The sequence below is a fragment of the Thamnophis elegans genome, chromosome 17, assembly GCF_009769535.1.
Source record: "Thamnophis elegans isolate rThaEle1 chromosome 17, rThaEle1.pri, whole genome shotgun sequence".
NCBI lineage: Eukaryota > Metazoa > Chordata > Lepidosauria > Squamata > Colubridae > Thamnophis > Thamnophis elegans.
In genome coordinates, this window is record NC_045557.1 from 4,758,144 (window position 1) to 4,763,998 (window position 5,855).

The window sequence follows — 5,855 nt, forward strand, 5'->3', positions numbered from 1 at the left end:
CATCCTTTCCTTCATCCTTTCCTTCCCCTTCCATCCACCTATCTATCTATCTATCTATCTATCTATCTATCTATCTATCTATCTATCTATCTATCTATCTATCTATCTATCTATCTATATCTATCTATCATCTATCTATCTATCTATCTATCTATCTATCTATCTATCTATCTATCTATCTATCCTATCTATATTCCTTTCTCCCTCCCTCCCTCTGTCCATTTATGCATCTATCCATCTCTTTTCCTTCATCCCACCCTCCCTCCCACCCGTTTTCCTCCCGCCCTCCCATCTTCTTTCATTCCTGTCTTCCTTCTTTCCTACCCAACCATCTGTTTATCTATCTAGCCTTCTTCCTTCCTTCCCTTCACCTATTTATCTACACATCTACCTTCCTTCCTTCCTTCCTTCCCTCCCATCCACCTATTTATCTACCTACCTACCTCTTTTCCTTCCTTCCTTTCTCCCACCCTCCCTCCCATCCCTTTTCCTCCCTCTCTCCCATTTTCCTTCCTTCCTCCCTCCCTTCCTTCCTTCCGGAGTTTTCAAGAAGAAATTGGAAAACCATTTGTCCGAAATGGTCTAGGGTCTCCTGCCCAATTACGGGATTGGACTAGAAGACCTCCAAAGTCCCTTCAAACTCTGTTATTATCTTATTCTATTCTTTTTTCCTTCCTTCCTTCCTTCCTTCCTTCCTTCCTTCCTTCCTTCCTTCCTTCCTTCCTTGTAACACTCTACATTGCAAAGTTGGCCAAATGAATCCAGCTTCCCCCTGGACTTGGCTTGTCAGGAGGTCACAAAAGGGGGTTCAGGGGGGGCTGCCACCCCGGCAAGGAAAGTCGCGAAACAGGGCAAAACTCGCTTCACGAACATCTCGGTTGTGGAAATTCTGGACCCCATTCTCGTCGGAGGAGGATTACCGCTACATCCTGGGAGGCTTCGGCTGCCGTGGCGGCCTCTCTCATCGAAAGGGTAACTGATACAAGAGACGAGACGAGGGATTGAGTGTCTCTGGCCATCTCTGCACGGACAATGGGGACCATCCCCCGAGACAGCTCAGATGACCGGCATGAAAAGGGTCTTTGTGGAACCCAAATCGGACGAGGACAAGAGTTGCCACGAAACCAGACACCAGGACGAGCAAAGGATCTGAGTTCGCGTTACGGGCCGAGAACTCGAAGGACGTCTAAATTGTTTCCGGCATAAATCATGCATGAAGATGGAATGAATTATTGAAATGGGGCTCTTGATTTTGTCCTGGGTTAAACAGGGCCAAAATCAGTTCAGGCCAGGCTGGACGGCGCCATTCACCACGTCGAAAAAGAGATCTCGAAAAACGGATAAAGCCGATCTGTGAGTCCGTTTGCTCGGAGGTCCGTCGGGGTGAGAGGCGGAGCCCAAAGGAAGCGCCAACTCATGGGGTGGAGCCAGGAGCAAACGGAGGCGGAGCCAATAAACGGGAAGACCGATCTCTGGTGGAAGCACAATCGTCCTCGTTTTACGACCAATGTCGGGGCGTTGCAAGTCGCAAAGTGTCGCCGGATGAAGAAAATTAAGGCGGAGAATCTTCCGCCAACACCGTACGAATCTGCCCCTTTTGCTGTGTTTGTGAAGCAGTGGTGCTCCTAAAAAAAGATCCTTTTGTTGGGCATACAAGTCCTCGACTTATAACCCTCCATTTAGTGACCACTCAAGGTTACAACGGCACTCAAAAGAGCGACTTAGCTCCTTTCTTCCACGCTTAACGACCGTCCCCTGCTGTCACGCGATCCAAATTCAGAACTTGGCCACCGACTCACACTTACGACGGTCGCAGCATCCCAGAGTTCTGTGATCCCCGTTTGCGACCTTCCGATAGTCCACGGCGAATTCGCTTAACGGCCGTGTGACTAACTCAACAACTGCCGTGATCTGCTTCACAACTGCGTCAAGATAGGTCATAAAAATGGGAGGAAGCTCACCTTTTAACGACTGTCTTGCTTAGCAATAGGAACGGCAAGATCTGTTCTGGTCATAAGTCGAGAATGAGCCCCGGATGCAACGCCAGTCACCCTCCACCAGAGGGCGCCCAGGTCTTCCAACCTCTGTGTTCCTAGCAAGCATTAAAATCCGATTTCGCAAGACTCGAAGTGACAAATCTCAGCTATTTGCTGGGGCTGGGCCCTCATTCCAGCCCTCTGAATTCTGCTGGCCTTTCATTCTTCTCTTTCTCTCATTTCCTGTCCCCAAAAGAATTGAGCAATCCTGTTCTTGGGTCACAGCTCCGGTCCTGTTTTTTTTTCCTTCCCCAGGACGGCTGCAATTTCCATCTGGAATGTTCCCATAGCCACCCAAATCTTACCCACATAACTTTGAATTCTTTTCCCAAACCCATATATATGTTGTGGCCCGGCAGGAGCCGTTGGAGCTCCCGCCAGACTCCGACAGCGAGGGGCCCTCTGAGTCGGCCCTGGAGGATGTGGAGGACCCTGGACAGGGTTCCGACTCCAAGTAGGGCGCAGAGAGACTGGTTGGCCACCAGGTGGCGCCTGAGCCTTGGATCAGTGGGGAGGAGACAAGAGAGAGGGATCCAGAAACCAACTGTGAGTTGTTCCGGGATGCACGCCGTCGAAGGACTACTCAGCGTCAAGAACAACTACGTAATTACAGGAGGTAATTACGCTCAGCTGATGGTCATTAGGCTCCTCTCCAGACTATAAAAGAGACTGCTTGTGCCAGGCCCTTCTTGCAGAAGTCAATGCTTTGACTAAAGAGAAACAAACTTGGCAGGCTGGATTGCTGCCAGAGTTAGTCTGAATTGCTACCAAGGTTTGTGGGTCTTGCTGCCAAGGTCCTTATCTGTTTGTTTACTTGGCTTTCAGCCACCGAGAGTCTGAACTTGTTATTAAAGGACATTCTCATTTAAGCTTGTCTCGGCATTCGTTACTGGATGGAGGAGGGGGCCAGAATATACGGACATACAGCCAGCACCAATCAGCACGAATGGACATGAAATTAATTTTGAAGGAACCAGGTTAATCTCCAAAACTGAACACTTCAACAAGAGAATAATTATGGAAGAGAGAAACACCCCCACAGCATGAATAAACATGACGATACCTCTCCCCACCCAGGCTGTTACAGCACGAAACAACAACGGACACACAGCCAGCACCAATCAGCACCAATCTACCAATCATGATACAACCACACAACCAGTCATTCCACTTACTAAAACAAAGCCAGCACTCCACACACACACACACAGACCAAGATTTAGAGAAAGACGGCAGCTCCGATCAGGCTTTAAGCCCAAAACCCAGCCTGAAGATGGCGAGTGAGACCTCACTGAAACGTTGCCAAGACAATCTCAATCTTACACAGGAAAAGACCCGAATACAATAAGACCAGCATATTTATACATGTCTGTATGTGTGTGGGTGTGTATGTATGTACACACAGACACACATATATCACATTTTTCTTTAACAGACACAAGTGCTTCGTGAACAATGCCTTGAATGGGCCTATCTGCTTATATATAGTTAATTTCCCCAGTATCTAATTTCTACCTCTATTGCCTAGCCATTGGTAAAACAAATCCCATATTGAGAAATATCCTGTACCTTCTTTAACATCAACCTATCAATTCCTGCGCAATCTAGTTGTTGTTTTTCTTCATTACACTTCCTCCTTGGGAGTATTTCCCCAATTTTTCCAGGGCTGTGCAAATACAATTCCTACTACTGTGGGGATATGCAGTATTAAATATATATATATTCCCTTTATCGTATTTTTCTGGCACTATGTCTAACAAAAAATATATATTTCGGTCTTATAATCTATGGGCTTTTTAAATCTTTATTTCTAGCCACGCAAAATGTCCTTGCTTCTGCACATGTCCACCGCATATGATAATATGTTCCTGGGGTCTGATTATATTTCCATGATTTTGTATGTTTTTGTGCATCTTTGCCAGTTTTTTCAGGGGGCAAACGCATTCTAATTCTTGAGGGGCTGTGCCAGAGAAGAGGGGGGCAACCTATTCTCCAAAGCCATGGATGGGGAGGTCATTCAAGAGACTTAGAATAGAATAGAATAGAATAGAATAGAATAAGGAATAAGGAATAGAGGAGAGTAGAGAATAGAAAAGGAAAGAATAGAATAGAATAAGGAATAGAGTAGAGAATAGAATAGAAGAAGGAATAAGGAATTAGAGGAGAGCAGAGTAGAGAATAGAAAAGAAAAGAATAGAATAGAAGGAGGAATAGAGTATAGAATAGAATACAAGAAGGCATAGAGAATAGAAAAGTATAGAATAGAATAGAATAAGGAATAGAGTAGAGAATAGAATAGAAGAAGGAATAAGGAATTAGAGGAGAGCAGAGTAGAGAATAGAAAAGAAAAGAATAGAATAGAAGGAGGAATAGAGTAGAGAATAGAATAGAATACAAGAAGGCATAGAGAATAGAAAAGAATAGAATAGAATAAGGAATAGAGTAGAATACAGAATAGAATAGAATAGAATTAGGAATAAGGAATAGAGTGGAGAATAGAATAGAATAGAAGAAGGAATAGAATAGAGAATAGAATAAAAGGTCTTGGCCTTTGAACTTATGATCCTTTTTTTTATGACTGCCCCTTTTGAAATATGTGGTTTGCAGAAAAATCCTGACTCATAGTAAACAAGACTCAGACCACAACCTCACCATCAGAGAAGGTTCATCGGGTCAGAGGAAATCGATATTTCGTGCAATCGTTAACCTTCTAAATAAGAGGGCTCCAGAGTTGGTTACTTTAAGACGGGTGGAATCCAACTCCCAGAATTCCTCGAGGGGCTGGCAGCGCTGGCTCTTCGGCATTGAAAGGGAGATGAGCAGCGCCCCCTAGAGTCGGGAACGACTAGCAGAGATGTGCGAGGGTTTGGATTTGAAACGATCTCAGACAGGAAGCTAAAGTGGGTTTATTTGGTTTTCTTTCGTTTTTTTCGGCAAATCGAGGGGTCTCAATGAACCCGAGGCAAAATATAACATCCCAGTGTGTCCCATAGCTAAGTTTTCGCCAAGTTATTTATTCTTATTACTATAATTCAGGTGAGGCCAATCACCAGTTCCTAAATTTATAAACCTGAATGAAAGAATCTGTTGCCAAGCAGGATGATTTTTGCCAATTCTTTGTGGTTTCTCCCAATGTGTAAATCTAGAAATAATCAGCAAAGATTATTGTTCTGGGAACAATGGGGAAAACACCCATTCAATTCAATCACCTGCCAATAACCCAATTCTTTTTAAAATCGAATTTCCTTCTTTGAAGATTGCAACATTCATTTGGTCTCAAAATAAATCTGAATTTAAGTTTAGGCTTAAATTAAAATCTTCAGTTTTTAAGGTGTATTGAAACAGCTGCTAAAAATTAAGACGGGTGGACTTCAACTCCCAGGATTCCTCAGCCAGCCGAAGACTTCTAGGGGTTGAATTCCACCCGTCTTAAAGTGACCAAGTGTGGAGCCCCCTGACTTAGAAGGTTAAAGTTTGCATGTAACAAGGTTTTCCACTGATGTGGATCAAAGATTGATCAGGACTTTGGGGCGTCCTTTTCAGCAGGTTGAAAGATAGCATGGAGGAATAATCACGGCTTTAAATTAATTCTGGATTAGGTTAATCAAGTTACGCTTTGGTGGATTCATTTGCTCTTTAAAGGGATTGAAGGTTGGGCCCATATCGTGGGCATACTGGCATAAATTGGGCACCGGTCTCTGTGGAGAGTGGCGAAGGTGGACTATGGGGGCTGTTGAACCCAGTTCCAACAATCCAACTTGTGATATTTTGTAGAGGAAACTGTCTCTCAAAATCCGTCCTTCCCAACGCTAAAAGGAT

The 5,855-nt window shown here is 44.4% G+C and overlaps 1 protein-coding gene across 3 annotated transcripts in view; it reads right to left on the reverse strand.

Annotated features, from left to right (window-relative positions):
* The window catches only part of S100A1 (S100 calcium binding protein A1), a 39,335-nt gene that overhangs the window by 2,335 nt on the left and 31,145 nt on the right, over window positions 1-5,855 (reverse strand). The window lies entirely within an intron of this gene.